General features: G+C 36.4%; 1 protein-coding gene across 6 annotated transcripts in view; it reads left to right on the forward strand.

Moving 5' to 3' along the window:
- Positions 1 to 19,309, forward strand: part of DHRS7B (dehydrogenase/reductase 7B) — a 78,710-nt gene that overhangs the window by 17,464 nt on the left and 41,937 nt on the right. Inside the window, exons 2-3 of one of the 6 annotated variants that reach the window (XM_056806423.1) lie at positions 8,713 to 8,839; positions 10,390 to 10,903. The exons of 2 other annotated variants lie outside the window; for them this stretch is intronic. The gene's annotated coding sequence lies outside the window, so the exon portion shown is untranslated. Of the gene's footprint in view, positions 1 to 6,508; positions 6,780 to 8,712; positions 8,840 to 10,389; positions 10,904 to 19,309 lie in introns of all 6 variants that reach the window. 3 more of the 6 variants (XM_056806424.1, XM_016423949.2, XM_056806422.1) reach the window with 3 other exon arrangements.

The following is a 19,309-nucleotide window of genomic DNA, read 5'->3' on the forward strand; positions in this document are numbered from 1 at the left end:
AGTTATATTGTTTTTAGTGTTTTCTAACATAAAGTAATCATCAGTTACTGCTCTAAATGTTTCAAGAAGAGAAACTTCAAAAAACTTTTCAAAAGAAATTATTGAGTAATTGTTCATGTGTTTCACAGTGGTGTTTTTGAGAAGCAGAATGGTGTGGTGGGAAGATCACTACTTTAGATGCCAGCAGTTAGTAGGTCCTGTTCCTAGCTCCATTGCTTACTAGCCCTCTGTGATCTTCTGCAACTTATTCAAAACTTCCATTCCATTATCTGTAAAATGAGGTGGTAGGTTAGGTCAAATGAAATAATATGCAAAAAGTAAAAATTTTAAAAATCTTTTCAATATTGGTGATATGTGCTTTAAGTATATTTAAAAATGAGAGAAAATCAAATAATGTATCACACATACAGAAAGAAAAACAATAAAAAATATCAAAATTGTATATATTTCATAATTACAGAGGTAAAATATAGAGACTACTTGATGAAAAATAAGATTCATTTCCTCTTTAATTTGCCTTGATTTGCAATGTGAGTGCAAATGAGGTAGACAAAGTAATGGAGGTATAGCAGCAATAATACATTTAAGAGAGAAAAAATTACAGAAGGCACAAAATGTTATAAAAGGCACATCAGATCAATATAGGTGAGGTAATATTAGTAAAAAGAAAATACCAAATATTCAAGATTCACAAAATACAAGTTTTCCAAATACAAGTTGTTATGGACTTCCATAAAGGCACAAATAAAGTTAAGTCAAAGACAGGATGGCACAAATAAATTAATGGTTTCCAATTTGACAAAAACCAAGGCTTTCTTATAGAGAAGCGATCATGTTCTGTTTTTATTCTCTACAATAATAAGGCGTGGCTATAGTGGATTTTTTTTTTTTTTTGGAACAGGATTTTGTTAGGAGAGAGGACCAGTACCCCCCAGAAAAGGGAAAATGAATCCCCCTCTATTGGACTGGGGTTTGGGGGCAGGAAATTTAAAGCTTACCAGTATCAGGAACAGCATGCAGCAGTGAGATAAGGAGTTAGCAGGAACAAGTGAGCCTGAGAAGGCTTTGAAGGATTTTCAGGAAGGAGAAGGGAGGAAGGGAGAGGGGAGAGGGAACCACGGAAGGAGAAGAAATCTGGTTCCTCTACTTCTTAGTCCCTTTGTGGTCACCAAAAATTTTGTAGGAGTAAAAACAAATACTCCTAGTATTGAAAAATATATAGGAATTTTAATAATAAGTTAAAAGAGAGAGAAAAGAAAAAAATGGTTCTTTCAGTCAAGTGAGCAGAGCAAAAGAGCCAGAGACTCACACCTGTAGCACTTTACCAAAAGCACAAGCTCCAAAAAAAGAGCCTCATAGCGTGGGTCTCAGCCAAATTTATCTCCCAAGCATCCTTACATAAAATGAGGACCTAACTTAAATGGATGCTGGGAATGTAGCTCAGGTGTGGCAAATTTTCCACCTGCACAATACTCAACAGTATTTTTCATTTCATTTCATCACATCATGTCCTTGACACCATTAAAAACAGAGTTCAGTTCAGTTTTCTCCTATTGAGAATACAGTCTTAATATGAATTGTGGGAGACAAACCACATTGACTGGGTACTGAAAGAGGGGTATCATGTTAGCCAAACTTTTCTTCTCCATGGATCAAAAATTGTTTTGTGCTTTAAAAAATGATATCTTTTATGAATATCAGATCTACTCTCTAAGAACAAATTGGAAACTGATTTTAGGGGGTAGCTAGGTGGCTCAGTGGATTGAGAGAGCCAGTCCTAGAGACAGGAGGTCCCCTTTTTTTTTTCATTTTTGGGGGAATTTATTACGACTTTATAAATTTTTAATTATTTTCATAAATAAATGCTCTGCTATCAATCACAGATCTTTAAGATTAAAAAGTCACAAAACCAATTATATATTTTATCATTTTATTAGGAATAATTTCAAGTGGGTTATGAAAGTGGGTTCAAAATCTGGCCTCAGATACTTCCTAGCAGTGTGTCTAGCCCTTACCTCTCTTTTGCCTTAGAACCAATATACAGTATTAGTTCTAAGACAGAAGGTAAGGGTTTTAAAAAGAAAGAAAAGAAAAAAGAGAGAGAGAGAAAGGAGGGAAGGAAGGAAGATAGGAAGGAAGGAAGGAAGGAAGGAAGGAAGGAAGGAAGGAAGGAAGGAAGGAAAATAGGAAGGAAGGAAGGAAAGAAGAAACTGATTTTTTAAATGGCTCTGTATGTGTTCATTCAAATTTTGTTTTTATTTCAAATTCACACATAAAAAAGAGCATTTCCATAGACATAGAACACAAAATGAAGATTTTATATGAAACTGCAAATCTTCAATTCATATTGCTTTTTTTAAAAAGCATATAATAAATTCCACATATTAATTTCAAAATTGCCCTTTTGTCTGTGCTTCATTTCTTCTGTTTTCTTCTCTGTGCATTTTAGTATTTCAGGTATTTCCATGTTTGCCCACATCATTTGTGAAATAGTGGTGATATGATAGCACCACCCAGAACTTTCACCAAAGGGAGTCTTCTAATTAAGTGTTGCCAGGTTTGCTTCAGTTATAAACCTGAACTGGAATCACAAATTGTTCTTTGGCAATTTGAAGGAGTGAAGGAAGAGGAGGAGGAAACCAAGCAAATGGCTCTGAATGCTATATGAGTTAGAGATTGTATTTTAAAAGCACAGAACTTGTTTCAGATGATTCGAACTTTGGAAAAATTGAACCAGTATTATTTCCTTTATTGCTGACCATTTGAATGGCAGCATGAATAGAAGAAGGCTGATAATATAGACCCAGAGAGAATTGAAATCCTGCCTTTGACCTATACCAGCAGTGTGGTCCTAGACAGTTTAATCTCTCAGTGACAAATGAGTTGTCAATCTGTATTTACTACACTGATGAAATGCTGCTCTCTCTCATCCCCATTTAAAATGTCATAGCATATATATGCTATTCATTTTGTAATTTCATTTGATCTGTAATTAGATTAACATGAAATTTCATGTTGTATTTCTGAAATTGGTATCCTTACAAGATTCTTAATAGATTCTACACTCAGGTTAAAAGAAAGCAGTTTGTTGCCTCATAGAAATTTATTTGTGTAGCACAATGAAGAAGAAAGTAGTACCTCAAGTGGCTAGCTTTAAAAAAAGCAGTTACTGTTGTCCTGGCCCTGACATTCTTTTCAAATGTATGTTTCATAATTGGAACCAGATTATGTAATTTTAAAATCTGTATTCTTCTTGAAAGAGTTATATTTGACTTTTAACAGATTTTTAATTTTAAAGAGGAAATTGTATTATTTTGAACTTTTAAAGTTTTCATTTTACCTACAGCATATTTTTTCTTGTGAATTTATTCTTATAAAGGAAGTATGACTATAAAGACAAGGCTTTAAACATTTTTTAATTTTAATATTTTCCCCAATTGCATGTAAATATTTTCCAACATTAAGAAAGTGAAAAAAGTTTGCTTTGGTCTGGATTCAGAGTCCATCAGTTCTTTTTCTGGAAGCATAATGATTTTTTTTTTTAATCACGGGTGCTTTGGGATTGTTTTCTATTGTTGTGTTACTGAAAGTAGCCAAGTTATTTACAGTTGTTCATTGTCCAGTATTCTTGTCACTGTGTACAGTACACTTCTGCTTCTGCTTATTTCATTCTGTTTCAGTTCATATAAGTCTTTACAGGTTTTTCTGAGCTCTTGCTCATCATTTCTTACAGCACAATAGTATTCCATTACAGTCTTTTAACTTACTTAGCCATTCTCTAGTTGATAGGCATTCTTCACTTTCCAATTCTTTTCTCCAACAAAAAGAACTGCTTTAAATATTTTGGTACATATAGTTCCATCTCCTTTTTTAAAAAATCTCTTTGGGACACACACCTAGTAATAGTATTGTTAGGTCAAGCTTCAAATTGCTCCCCAGAATGATTGAATCAGTTCACAATTCCCCTAACAGTGCATTAGTGTCTCAACTTTTCCCACATCCTCTCCAAGTTTTGTCATTTTCCTTTTCTGTCCTAATAGGTAATCGGAGAGGTGTGGGGTGGTACCTCAGAGTGGTTTTAATTTGCATTTCTCTAGTAGTGCTTTAGAACTTTTTTTTGCATGATTATATAGTTTTAATTATTTTGTTTAAGAACCATCTGTTCATATCCTTTGACCATTTTATTAATTGGGGAATTATTTGTATTCTTATATATTCAACTCCTTTCTCTATGTATTTGAGAAATGAGGCCTTTATTAGAGACTTATTAAAAATTATACTATTCTGACTACTGTGTATTATTCTCCATTCTATTCCCCTTGTTTAGTTTCTGACTCCCCAACTACCTCAACTACCTTTACTCTTTTTTCTGTCAGTCCCATCCCCCTTCTATTATCCCCATCTCCTGTTTTCCTGTAGAGCAGTGGTTCTCAACCTTTCTAATGCCGTGACCCTGCAATATAGTTCCTCATGTTGCAGTGACCCCAAACTAAAAAATTATTTTGGAGGCTACATCAAAACTGTAATTTTGCTACAGTTATGATTCGGAATGTAAATACCTGATATGCATTATGTATTCTCATTGCTACAAATCAAACATAATTTAAACATAGTGATTAATCACAAAAACAATTTTTAACTATATGTTGAGAAATATTAATCCAGCAGGAGGCAGCCTGAGCTCTGGGGCAGGAGGTAAGTCCTGCCTGTGGAGGGGGTCCACAGATGCTGCCTCCTTCTTCCTGTCATCTCCCTCCAGCTCGAGCTGAGGCTTCACTTGCCTTATCCGCTCCAGGACTCGTTCTTAACCCCTCCGGAACCAGGACCCTTTCTGGGTCTCTATTTGAGTCTGGTCTCCAGGCAACAGGGTAAATCCATCGCCCCTCATAAGGGGAGGACTGCTGATAGGTAACTAATATTAGTACAATGTGCGGGCAGTAGGGTCCCCGTTCTTTCCAAGATCTTACTGTAAAGTAGTGTGATTTCTCAGTGGCTAAAGCCATCGGAAATGTATTTTCTGATGGCTTTAGGTGACCCCTGTGTTTTTGTCGTTTGACACCCGCCGGGGTCGTGACCCACAGGTTGAGAACCGCTGCTATAGAGTAAGATGGATTTCTATACCCATTTGATTGTGTATGTTCTTCACACTTTGAGCCAATTCTGATGAAAGTGCTTCTCTTCCCACCTCTCCCATCTTTCCCTTCTGTTATAAAAGCTCTTTCATACCTCTTTTATGTGTGATAATTTACCCCATTCTGTTTTTCTCTTCCTCCTCCTCCCAGTGCATTCCTCTTTCACACCTTGATTTAATCAATTAATTTCATGTCATCCCCTTATATTCAACTCACACCCTTGACCTCTGTCTATGTATATTCCTTCTAACTACCCTAATAATGATAAAGTTCTTGGTAGTTGCAAGAATCATCTTCCTATGTAGGTATGTAAACAGTTTAACCTGATCAAATGTCTTTTGATTTCTCTTTCTGATTTACCTTTTTATGCTTCTCTCTTGAATCTTGTATTTGAGAGTCATATTTTCAGTTCAGCTTTAGTCTTTTCATCAGGAATGTTGGAAAGTTCTCTATTTCACTGAATACCCCCTTTCTTCCCCCTAAAATATTATACTCTGCTTTTCTATGTTGAAATCTTAGCACCTTTGCCCTCTGGAATATCATATTCCAAACCCTCTGATCCTTTAATATAGAAGCTGCTAAATAATGTGTTATCTTGACTGTGACTCCAAAATATTTGAATCATTTCTTTTTGGCTGCTTGCAATATTTTCTCCTTGACCTGGAAGTTCTGAAATTTGGCTATAATACTTCTGGGAGTTATCCTTTTGGGATCTCTTTCAGAAGGTGATTGTTGGATTCTTTCAATTAATCTTTTACTCTCTGGTTCTAGAATATCAGGGCAGTTTTCCGTGATAATTTCTTGAAAGATGGTGTCTAAGGTCTTAACACAACTTTTGTAAAAATAATAAGCAATGAATTGATTATTGATTATAAACTGATTTGATACTCTGCGTGCTGTGCTTACAAAGTATCTTCAGTTTATATCAGTGAAGTGAAGCTCATAAGTGAACTTCTCTTTAGGGCCAGGTTCATAGACACTAGGGAGACTCTTGCTATATAAAAATAAACTCCTTGGTTCCACAAGGAACCTCTTCTCCTGTTTCCACAGGCTACACTGATCTTTCCTGATCTGACTAACCCAAATTTTCACTATTCTATAATAAAATAAACACTATTATCCTTATACGAAGTATATAATTCTTAAATTTGTCTCCAAGTTATAAAAATAACAAAGGCCAGCTGTCTGAGGCTTAGTAAGAACTAAGTTAGGACTCTGAGCCTTAGCAGACTCAGCGTCAAAGACCGGGTCTTTCTTTGGTCTTCTCAGATATAAAAACAATTTATGTAACAGCAATAGTCACTAGTGTTTCCCAAATTGGAAAAGGAAAATCACTTAACTCCTTCGGGTTTTTCCCTTCTTTCCTTTTACCACAGACAGTGAGAAGAGAGAGAGAAAAGAAGATGTCATCTACTCCCACCACTCCGAGAAAGTGTAACTTTCACTGCTAGAGACCAACTGTCACAGAAAAACCATTACCCCTCCCCAACACACGGTCGACATTTGAAACTGATACTTTCTCAGCTCTGCTTCAAACTCCACTTCTTTCTCAAGCCAGCTTCTTCACTTCTTAATTTATAATATTATCCTTATACTTTCAAGTAGTCCAATAATTCTTAGATGATCTCACCTGGCTTCATTTTCCAGGTCAGTTGTTTTTCCATTGAGATAATTCACATTTTCTTCTACTTTTTCATTGTTTTGCCTTTGTTTGATTGTTCTTTGATGTCTCATGGGATCATTAGCTTCCTTCCACTTGCCCAATTCTCATTTTTAAGGCATGATTTTCTTGAGTGAGCTCTTGTACCTTCTTTTCTATCAGCTAGTTATACTTAGTAAGGAATTCTTTTGTGTACCTTTTTTTTTTCAATATGGCCAGTTCTATGTTTTAAGAAGTTCATCTCTTCAGTGCATTTTTTGTATATCTTTTTCCAGTTGGCCAATTCTGCTTTTTATTTTTTAATTTTTATTTATTTTATTGTTTTTTTAAACCTTTACCTTCTATCTTAGAATCAATACTGTGTAGACCAGATTTGAACCTAGGACCTCCCATCTCTAGGCCTGGCTCTCAATCCACTGAGCTACCCAGCTGCCTCCCAATTCTGCTTTTTAAAGAGTTTTCTTAATTGGATTTTTGTGTTTCTTTTACCAGTTATCCTATTTTTTTAAGGTATTAGTTTCTCTTGTATTTTTTATCTTTCCTTTACCAAGCTGTTGACTCTTTTTTTCATGATTTTCCTGTATCATTCTCATTTTCCCAGTTTTTTCTTTTACCTTTCTCATTTGGTTTTTAAAAATCCTTTTTGAGTGCCTATTAATTCTTTTTGGGTTTGAGAGCAATTCATATTTTTTTGGAGGCTTTGGATATAGTAGTATTGACTTTGTTGTCTTCTGAGTTTGTATTTTGGTCTTCCCTGTTACCAAAATGACTTTCTATGTTGAATTTCTTTTTTTGTTGTTGTTTGCTCATTTTCCTGCCTCTTTCTTTTCTTTTAGTTTAAAAAACTGTTCAGGTTGGGCTCCATAACTGAGGTGAAGGGAGCATTGTTCCAGGCTTCAGGTTTTTTGTGCAACTGCCTTCAGAGATCCCCTCTGGGGATCTATCTTGCTTTTAGTTATTCCAGGGTATTATGACATAAGGAGAGGTGTCTTGTCTGCCTGAGAACTATTCCCTGGGCCCCTGCTCCCCTGTGGCAACAATAGTTGGTATATGCTAGTGCTCATCTTTACCCTGAGATGTCACCCCAAGACTGCTACCTGGATCTGTGTATGGGCAACACAACAAGAATCTTGTACCCAAAACTAGCAAAGGAACTTCTGAGTAATTGTACAACTCCCATTACCATCTGTGGCTGAGAGCTCCAGAAGTCTTTGTTGCGTATTCAGAGCTACTCCAGTGCCTGTTGTCTCAGTGGAGCCTGCTTTGACATGTTGTTTTGTGTTCCACTTCCACCCCAATGCACTAAATCTTTTGTGCTGGCCATTTAAGATGTGTTGGGCTGAAAATTATTTTACCCTGTCTTTGTATGGGCTAGGCTACTCCAAAATTTGTTTTGAGGTGTTATATCATAGTTTTTTGGAGAGTAATTTGGTAGAGATCAACTGGGGCTGTATAACTTCTCCACTATCTTGTCTCTTTTTTTACTTCTTTAAAAACAAGCGGAAAAGAATTAATATATCCCACTGAATGATTCTACAAGCAATAATTTTAGGAGGTTATACACTATTCCAGAAATGTTACCATTACTTAAAACATTTTTTGAAATTCCTTTCTGGGGATTGCCTTTAGAAGTCAGCATGCTATAATGGAAGGAATGAGAATCTTAGAGTCACAAAACCGGAATTCAAATTCTAACCATATCTCTTAACACCTGTGTGAAGTTGAACAAGTCACTTAATCTACCTGGGCCTCTTGTTTTGTCATCTACCAAGTAAAAAAGTTGGACTCGATAATACTTAATGATCTGTCCAAATATGGATGTAGAAAAAGCCACATAAGAAAATCAGCCCTATTGCTTTATAGTTACTTCACAGGTATTTTTTTTTTTACTTAAAAAGATATTTCCAATTTATTTATCAGACTAATTCCAATCTGATTGTTTGCAAAAACAAAATTCACCTTCAAAGGATGAAGATTTGTTGACATTGAAGATATTCAAAGGAGTGTGCCAGAAGATTCTGAAGCCCAATGCATCAGTGGAGTAAGGGTATAATTTCAAAGTTAACACTTTGTCATTTATATATCATTTAGATGTATGTATTCTGATATTAATTTTAAAAATTATACTCTACCATTTAATCAAATGACAATCAATCTCTTTACCATAGCCCCACCCCCATGAGTATATATATTTATTCCTTCAGATTTATTTCCCATTGTCTGATTTTTAAAACGTGTTTTTAATAACTGTTCTTACAAAGCTAAGGAGTCTAGAGCAATAAAAAATGACATAATCAGGGGAAGCTAGGTAGCTCAGTGGATTGAGAGCCAGACCTACAGATGGTAGGTCCTAGGTTTAAATCTGTCCTCAGAACACTTCCTTGTTGTGTGACCCTGGGCAAGTCACTTAACCCCCATTCCCTAATGTAAGGGGGGAAAGGGGTTATTTTTTAAAGGGTTAGACTTGATTATTTAAGAATAGTTGCCAGGAATTTAATTAATTCCAAAGAGTATTATTTTACAATTTGTTTACAAAATATAGAGAAGAATAAAGGAGGAAATCAGAGAAAGGATAGGGTAAGATATCTAGACTAATTTACTCTGCCTCCCCACTCCTACCCCCGACCTGGAGAGTTACTTTCAACTGGCTTTAGCAAAGCCTAGGACTCAGGGAAGTCTCTCAAGAGGATAGGTCTTTCCTGAGGCCAGTCTCTTCAGAAAAAAAACCCAGCAGTTGAGTCAGCTTTTTACTAATCACATGTCAATCCAGTCAGCAGATTCTTTATCAACCTCCACTCCAAGTCGAACCCCCAATAGAGCTCCTAGTGGAACTCTCTCTCACAGGAGGTTCCGAGTCAAACTGTACTCTGGCAGTTGTCACTCCCCTTTAAAGGCACTTTCTTTTGCGGCACTTCCCCTAATTTTTACGCCTACTTTTATGACACACTTGCTTTTAAGACTAGTTGATTTTGCTTTATCACCCACTATTTCACACGTGGGTCACAGACCTCCCACTTAATGTGTGAAATGCAGTGTTTATACCTTTGGTGATTAAATCTAAAAAATGGGCAGATTCCCCTCTACTGTAAGTAGGGTATTTATACTTTTGGTGATTAAATCTAAAAATAGGCAGGGGTTACAATTTACTTTTCACAATCAGGGGAGAGTTAATTAATTTCATTGCTATAATCAGGGGAAAGTTAAATTTAATCTTCACACTAACCACTCTTCTGCCTTAGAATGAATAAACAGTATGATTCTAATATGGAAGATATGGGTTTAAAAAAATAACATAATCACCAGTGTATAGAACTGGGAAACAATCTGATGAGTTTATTGACTTAGAGGATAAAGAAGAAAGGTAAATTGTATGAAAGAGTAAGCAATTTTCTAAGTAAGATAGGTGGATATTAAACCTACCTATTTGAGCTTCTTTCACAGTGTATTGCATAATACATTTATATGGGGGCAAGAAACCTTTTTTATTTTAATTTTCTGTCAATTCCTCTCATTTGTAAAGATGTTTATATTCTCAAAGCAGGAATGTGGGTTTTCTGATTAATGTTCATTAACTTTAGCCCTTTCTGTGTTTTCTAGGGAAAAGATGAGTAAAGGGATATAAATAATTTAATTTGTAACTCTACTCCTCAAATTACTAAATTGTATATATTCTTTAACCACATAACAACACTGCTAGGCATATATTCCAAAGAAATAAAGGTCAAAGATGGAAGGAAAGAAAACAAATATACAAAAGTATTATGGCAGTATTTTTTGTTGTAACAAAGAACTCCAAAGTGAATGCCCATTGATGAATGGCTAAATAAATTTTATTATGTAAATGTAATGAAATATTATTACATCTTAAGAAATGATGGAAAAAGAGAAATTCAGAGAAACTTGGGAAGATTTCTTGGAACTGATACCAACTGAAGTGAACAGAACCAAGAAAAAGTTATGCAATGATTAACAGAGGTGTAAAGGAAAACAACTTTGAAAGACTTAATTAATTGGACAATGCAACAACTAAACACGATTTCAGAAGATTGACAATAAAGCTTGCTTCTCACCTCTTGTGAGAAAGGTGGTGGATCCAGAGATGCAATATTAGGTGTGCAATTTCAGACCCTAACAATGAGTTAATTTGTTATACCTGACTGTTTTTGTCAAAAAAGAGCATTTATTTAGGGTAAAGGCAGAATGAGGGACAGAGGATAGTTGTGGGGTAGTGATAGTGATAGCCAAAAAAGAAAAGGAAAGAGCAATAATGAAGCATTAAACATGCCAGAAGAGAGCAGAAGAACGGTTCAGAAGAGGATACAATTTTGTTATTTTCCTATTAAATTTAACACACAAAAACTGCATGTAATAGAAACTCAGTTTCACATACAATCTCTTCATAAGCTGAAATGTTATCTTTAGTTAGGCTCATAATAAAGAGATTTTTAAATGAAAAAAGAAAAAGACAAATAATATTCTCTCTCTTTAAAAAAAACAAACAAACAACTCTTACCTTTTGTCTTAGCATCAGTTCTAAGGCAGAAGAGCAATAAGAGGATGGCAAATGGGGTTAAGTGACTTTCCCAGAGGCATATAGCTTGGAAGAGTCTGAAGCCAAATTTGAACCCAGGTCCTTCAGACTCCAGGCCTGGTATAGTGTCCATTATGCTACCTTGCTGCCCTGCAAATAAACTACTCTTAATTATATCATTGACTTATTTACAGAGTGCTGTAGCCTAGAGTTCATGGTAAATAAAGATAGACTTTCCTATTTATCAAGATACTTATTATAATGATTGCTATACTTACTGTAATTATTAAATTCATAGGGCACAGCATTATAGACCTGGAACTGAAAGAGGCCCCAGATATTATCTAGTTCAGCCTCTCTATTTTACATAGGTAGGAGCTTAAAGCCTTAAATGGTTAAGTGGCTTGGCCAAGGTCACACAGATGGAAAGTGTGACCCCACGTCAGAATTTGTTCCTCTGTGTAACTGTGAAGTTGTAGATATATTTGCAGGATTCAATTGACCCCTGAGGTCATGGTCTATATAAAGGCTTCTGAGATTATTTAAATAGTGCTTTGGTAAGACACTAGAAGGAGATTTTGCAGGGTGTGGTGTATGGGCATGTCTTTCTATCTTGGGAATGTACAGTGAGATACTGGAGCCAAAATGCCCTTGTTCTTTCATTCAAAAACTGCAAGCTAATAGAGGGTACAGAAGATGGTGTGATTGGGATGATGATCAGGGATGATGAAGCACTGTCATGTGCTGCATGGACCTAAATTTGGGGAAACTATCTCTTAGGGGCATTATTGGGATTTCAAGTTGATATTCCTTTTTATCCCCATTCAGTTTTCTCCAGGTATCTATTAAATTTAACTTATCTAAAATTTCATTCATTTGCTTCACTTATTTCTTGTTTTTTTTAATTTTTTTATTAGATTTATCTAGTTCTGATAAGGGAAAATTGAGGTCCCCCACTAGTAAAGTTTTACTGTCTATTTCCTCCTTAAGCTCTTTTAGTGTCTCCTTTTAAAATCTGGAGGCTATACCATTTGGTGTATATGTTAAGTACTGATATTTATTCTTTTAAGAGAGTTTTTCTTAATTTCTCCCCTTTTCTCCTTAAGAGGCAAGGGAGCAAAAAGATTTTGGAGCAGGAGTCCCTCTATTGTGCAGGCTGTCAATTGGTGACAGTGAGAAGGGTTTGGCTGACAATTGGTTAGTAAGTTGGTTAGTAAGTAAGGGAGCTGGAAAGGAGCTTTTGTCTCTGGGTCCCCTGGAGGGAGGAGTGTGTGGTTTGCTCTCTCTGGGACTGTGAGTTTTATAACTGACAGTTGGAGACAGAGAAACAGATATAAGGTCTTAACAGCCTTATTGATTATTTATTATCTTGGGTAAATAGGTTAGATAGTGGGTAAATTATTAGATAGTCAGAGTAGAAAGTTAGGCTGGATCCTGGCTCTGGCAGAAGGACTGCCCTTGAAGGCAGATAGATTTAGGGTTTTTTAGAAAAATTTTAGATATGATTGGGATCTTAGGTATAGTTATAAGCTATTATAAGATTACTCTCACTTTCCTCCTTTCTATTTCCTATCCTTACTTTCCTAATAATAAACTAAGTGTTTTGTGCTTAAGAAGCTATTCTCCTGACTTTTGTTCAAATTCCTGCCCCCCAAATTTAACCCATCACAATTCATTTTCGATAGTACCTTTTATCAAGATGGAATTACCTTCCTTACCTCTTTTAATCAGATTTAGTTTTGCTTTAGCTTTCTTTGAGATCTTGATTGCTACTCCAGCTTTTTTAAATCTTAGTTGAAACCCAGTAAATTCTGCTACATCTCCTTACTTTTATTCTCTGTTTGCCTACTTGCCTCAAATGTGATTCCTGTAAACAACATATGGTAGGATTCTGTTTTTTTAATTCACTCTGCTATCTGCTTCCATTTTATGGGTGAGTTCATCTTTTTCCAGGTCAGTTCTGCTTTTTAAAAAACTCTTTTCTTCATTAGACTTTTGTACTTCTTTTTCCACTTGACCAATTTTGCTTTTTAAGCTGTTATTTCCTTTTTGCATTATTTTCATGTGTTTTCCCCATTTTCCCTTCACCTTTCTTATTTGATTTTTAAATTCCTTTTTTAATTCTTCCAGTGCCTGAGAAAAATTCTCATTTTTCATTGAAGTTTTGCATGTGGTCGCTTTTCTCTCACTGTCCTCTACTGACTCTGTGCCTTGCTCTTCTTTATCTCCATAAAACTTTTCTATGGTTAGATGTTTCTTTCACTGTTTGCTCATTTTCCCAGGCTTTTTTTTTGCCTATGTACTGGGAGTTCTAAAAACTGCCAATTCTGTTTCTGCTGATGGCTTGCAGGACTTAGAACACTATGAGCTATTTTGTCTTAGGGCTAGGGGCTTCATTGCAGCATGCTATGGATTTGGGAGCCTAAATGTAGGCAGGTGCCAGTGTTTGGGACTTCAAGGCTTGGGTGAGGGGTACTCTGCTATTGGCTTAGGCAGGGTCCTGGGATCCTATAATTGGCCTGTGCTCAGGCTCAGAATCTGGTACAGTAAATGGGGGGTAGGGTGGTTAGCTAGCATTCCTCTGTGTGCAGTTTTACTTCTGGTTCCCCCTTATCCTTTGAAAATCAACTCTGACTAACTTTCAAGTTTTCCTTCACTCTGTCTCATTGGATCTCTGACTTCAGTCATTTGGAGTCATTATTTTAAGGTTGGTTGGAAGGATTCTTAGAGCCATTTTAGGTTTCCCTGTTACTAAGTTGTTGCTAAGCTGCTGCCATCTTGGCTCTGCCCCCTGAGATTTCAAGTTGTAGAGACAGTTATGTTTAACAGTAGCTAAGCAGGATAAAGCCATATTCTGCCTTTGCAGTCACAAGTTTCAGTATTGGCTGCTGCCTTTCCAGTCTATCTCTACCTGTTTTCTCTCCCTACTTTTCTCTTTTTGCCTCCCTTATTTTCTCCTTCTGAGATTGATGTAGTGGTACAGTGGAAAGGGTTATTAAGTAAAATATTATCAGGGCTATAGGCATGACCTCATGAACTGTATCAATAATGTTTTTCCTGTACTGACATATAACAAATAATTGTACAAACCACATGAATTCAAAAATATGCTCATCACTGCAAAGAATATAAACAAAATTCATCCATAGATGTTTTATATAACAATATTTCCATGTTAGTGGCCGATAAATTATGGAAGCCAACTTCATCTAGAAGACTATCACATCTTTGAAAAGAAAATTAGGACTAAAAAGGGCTTTCCTGAAATAATCACTGGTAAAAATAATTCTACTATGTAACTAAGAAATGGAACAAAACTATGTCAAAAAATATAATTGAAAATCAAGAAAAGTTTAAAAAATGTATTCAGTAGTCACAGGATAAAAGTAATCTGCCCACTATGGGAAAAGGAGCAGAATGAAATAGAATTTCCAAAGTAAGGAGGTCAAAATCCCTTTCAAGGAAAGGGTGGGGACACCAAACCACAAATCAGAATCCAAGAAACTAATAAATAAAGGCTAAACATATTTTACAAACTGCCCTGATAGGGAAGGAACACAATTACAATTATACCAAGAAATCCAACAAATTCCGGGGAGAGGAGGGGTTGTGAGGGAAAATGGCAAAATTCTAGCCAGCTTTTCAGAAAAGTAAATAAAGTTTATTTTAAGAACCAGTTTAAATTCAAAATTACCAGCATAACCTAAGCATAACAAAGCATTAAATAACCTTAAAAAAAAAACAATTTTCTAGGACGAGAGCAATAGAAGAAAAAAGAAAAAATGAATTCCGTGGATTATCCCTAACATTTAATGTGAATGATAGGAACATTAATTTAATTAGGGACAGGTCTCCATTTATGACAATGAATAAGGGAAGGAGATAGAAGAACCCAGGAGAACTCAAATGGTAATATTTTCTCTCCTGCCCCATAATGTCAGGCTTTTAGCTTAAAACTATAGTAGTCCAGAGGAATGGTCCTGAGGACCTGACTTCAATCCAGCCTCAGATGCTTACCAGGTTTGTAGTGCTGAGCTTCCTTAGCATTCCTCATCTTTGAATATGTGGGTAATAATAGTACCTGTCTCCCAGGATTGTTGTGATGATCAAACAAGATTTCTGTAAAGCATTTAGGAAATTAAAGTACTATATAAATGCTAGCTTTTATCATCATTATTAACTTTATCTAGTAGCAAAAAAAGAAATAGGCAGGAAGCTTATGGGGGAAGAGGGGAAAAAAAAAAAGAAGAGGTTGCCTTCATTGTCAATTAGAAATATAGCAGCCTGAGGCAACAAGGTGACTCAATGGATTGGGAGCCAGGCTCAGAGATGGGAGATCCTGGGTTCAAATGTGACCTCAGGCACTTCCTACATGTGTTACCTTGGGCAGATCACTTAACCCCCATTGCTTGACCCTTATCAATCTTCTGCCTTGGAACCAATACACAGTATGGATTCTAAGAAGAAAGGTATGGGTTTAAAAAAGGAAGAAACATAGCAGCCAGTGCTAAAAACAGTTCTGTCTGCAAAGATAGAAAATGGCTTAACCTGAGCTGACACCATGTAAGGGACAGTTAACACAGTGGCATCATAGCTCAAAGTCTCTGGGGGAGTTTCTTGTCAGACCATAGGAGAACCTCATCCTGACCAGAGCTGTTCAATATAGAAGTACTTCATCAATCCTTGACCACCACACCAGCTATGTTACACCATGCAGCCACTATTAGCTGATAGGATCCCTTGGTTGAAAGGGCAGGGCATCTTGATGCCAGTGTTGACTCCCATACATTCACATTCTGTAATAATGAAAATTTCACCTTTTTAAGATTGTTGTAATATTGAACAATGGCCACCAAGGAATTTACTTATGAAATTCCTAAAATGAAACACTCAAGTCAGAATAGAGTTTATGGAGGTTTAATCACAATGGGAGTAGGGAAAGGAGAGGGAGAGAAGGAGAGAGGAGAAAAGGGAAAAGGGAAAAGGGCTACTCACCCTCTGACCAAGGCAGAGGGAGTTTTAGGCCCAAGGCCAAGGTAGAAAGAATCAGTCCTTAACTCACGTGACCGATTTGAAGGAAAGCTGTCTGCGGGTGTCCTCCCTGTCCAAGCTTCTAATACAAACTCCCGTCTAGCTCTCTCCACAGGAAGTGAGCGAATTCCAGAGGCTGTTCCCTACCTCACTTCCTGTGCCTCACAAGTGCCAATGGTTGGCTCTAGCTTGGCTTAGGACAGCCCAGGTGGGCAGTTAGTTATTTCTGATTTGTCATTGACTAGCACATGCCCATGTAGTGTGGGTGTGCACAATTTTTTTGGGTGCTATACCAAGATGGAGACTTTTAAAATTCACAATCCCCCCTGATGATGATTGGGGGACTAGTCTCCCCAATTGATCACTAAACATAAGCCTACTGCACCCCAAAAGTTTCTAACTGTAAGTGTATACAAAATTTTTACCCACTAAGAGGAAAACTATAATAGTTGTAAATATGGGGAAATAGAGGAGAGAGAAAGACAGCAAACCAATGTTTTGCTGGGTGCATTGACAAAAGCCAATTAGGGGGCAGTCCCCTTTGGCATAAGAGTGTACATTCAAAAAATGTTCAATCAACCACACCCCAAGGTTCATTCTGGATCTTCCTGTAGTGAAAAGGTTTAGATATCTTTCTGCAAACAGTTCATTCTCTGGATTCAGTTAGTTAGCAAGCTTCTTCTCTGAAGATTTATCCCGAACAAAATTTAAATCTTGGATTTGATGAAATACAATCCCCCCTGAAGAAAGTGTTGAAAAAACACTGAGTCCAGCTGAGGATGCAAGTTTTAGTTGTGGGGGTGTGTGAGTTAATCCAAAAGAAAAACAAAACAAAATGAAAATAAAATTTAAAAAAATCAAAAGAAGAAAAAGGGAAAAAATTAAAGGAAAAATATAGACCCTTTATATATATATATACACACATTATATATATATATATATATTAAAGAAGAATTCAAAATCAGTATCAAAAAATCAAAAAAATCTATGTATACAAAATTTGAGAAAGCAAGAATTAAAAAAAAAATTTTTTTTTACAGGCCCCTGTATTAGGGTCCAGTTAAGTAATTTCTAATCCCACAAGTCTGTAGGACAGAATGCAGCAAATTTTACTTACCCATTTGCAGCCAAGGCTACAGGAAGTTGTCATACTATAGGAGAGAAAGAAAAAAAAGGACCAGATTTTTATTTTATATCTAGGGAAGTGTCATTCCCTTGTCTGATTTTACCTTCGTTCTCAGGGATGGATGGAGCCAGGATGGTAGCCAACCTTTGGTACTTGTCTGTAGGTATTTTCACGAAGAGTGTGGATACAAGGAAGGCCTACATCTTAACGTCTGTCAAGTGTCGCAACCCCGAGTCTCACACTAGGTTCAAGTCCTTAGTATTGGCTTAGAAAATGCATTAATCCTACCTGGATTGGTCTTTGATTTTTAGACCTGTGAGCTCTTTTGGCATTATCCAGGTTATCTCTGTGCTCCTTTTTTGATCCCATTCCTAGAATCAGACACAAACATTAATCATAGTCCCACAACAATTATCAATAAATGGCAGGTTCCCATAGTCTAAAGCTGTTTGGGTGCGTATTAATAATAATAGCAAGTGTATATATTTAAACTAATATTATTGTAGAATAAAAATTAATATTGATTGTATGTACCTTAAGTACATAGAAATGAGAAAAAGGGAAAAAATAAAATATTGTAAAAAAGAATAATAATAAAATAAGGAAAAGAGAAAAAAGGAAAAAAGAAAAAAAATTAAATTTAGGAATTCAATGTGTCAAAAGCAGAATAAAACAGTTCCACTTGTCAATGGGTAGTTATCTCCAATGCATGTATAGGATACAGTCAATCAGTCTCAACCGAAGATGCTCTCTTTACATGAGAGCAGTGAATCCAAGAGTCCTTTTCTCCAACCTTTATAGATGTTGGAGTAGTTAACAGTATTTGGAATGGTCCTTCCCATGAAGGCTGGGTTGCTCCCGTATGCTGGAAGTTCTTTATATACACATTGTCTCCTGGGTTCAGGTCATGAAGTGAGAAGTCTAGTGGTCCGGCTTGTACTGCAGCTCTGGATTCATGTAGCTCACGCAGTTTGTGCTGTAATTCCTGTATATAGGAAGCAATAGTAGTATCTCCCCCTAATAGTCATGTATAAGCTGGGGAGAAAGGCTTAGCCTGTACAGGCGGATGTCCAAAAAGCATCTCAAATGGTGAGATGTGTAGGTCTCCTCTAGGCCTGCTTCTAAGATAAAATAGGGCCAAAGGGAGAATTTCAGGCCATTTTAAATGGGTCTTAGTTCATAATTTGCCAATCATAGTCTTAAGTTCCTTATTCATCCTCTCCACTTGGCCTGAGCTCTGGGGGTAATATGGAACATGGAATTTTGGAGTTATCCCCAAGCAAGAATATATTTTGTTTAAGACAGAATCGGTAAAATGACTCCCTCTATCGGAGTCAAAACGTGCTGGCAGGCCAAAACGAGGAATAATTTTGTTTGGTCATAGTAGACCAACTGACCAGATGGCCGGAAGCATTTCCTACAGCCCGAGCCACAGCAGCTTTTGTTGCTAAGGTGCTTTTAAAAGAAATTATTCCTCGCTTTGGCCTGCCAGCACGTATTGATTCCGATAGAGGGAGTCATTACAGGCTAAGCCTTTCTCCCCGGCTTATACATCGCTATTAGGGGGAGATACTACTATTGCTTCCTATATACAGGAATTACAGCACAAACTGCGTGAGCTACATGAGAACAGTTTTCCAGGAAAGCAATATGCAAGCTTCTTCTGTGCCCTTTAGAAGAACACAGTCCATTGTCCTCCCCTCCCACCAACCCTAGCTTAAAAAAAAAAAAAGTTGTAAACACATTTGAAGTTAAAAGAATAATGATTTCTAACTAGATAACAAGTACCCAATACCAAAAAGAATGGATATTTCACGCACATTTCAAAT

Source organism: Monodelphis domestica, chromosome 7 (assembly GCF_027887165.1).
Source record: "Monodelphis domestica isolate mMonDom1 chromosome 7, mMonDom1.pri, whole genome shotgun sequence".
Classification (NCBI taxonomy): Eukaryota; Metazoa; Chordata; class Mammalia; order Didelphimorphia; family Didelphidae; genus Monodelphis; species Monodelphis domestica.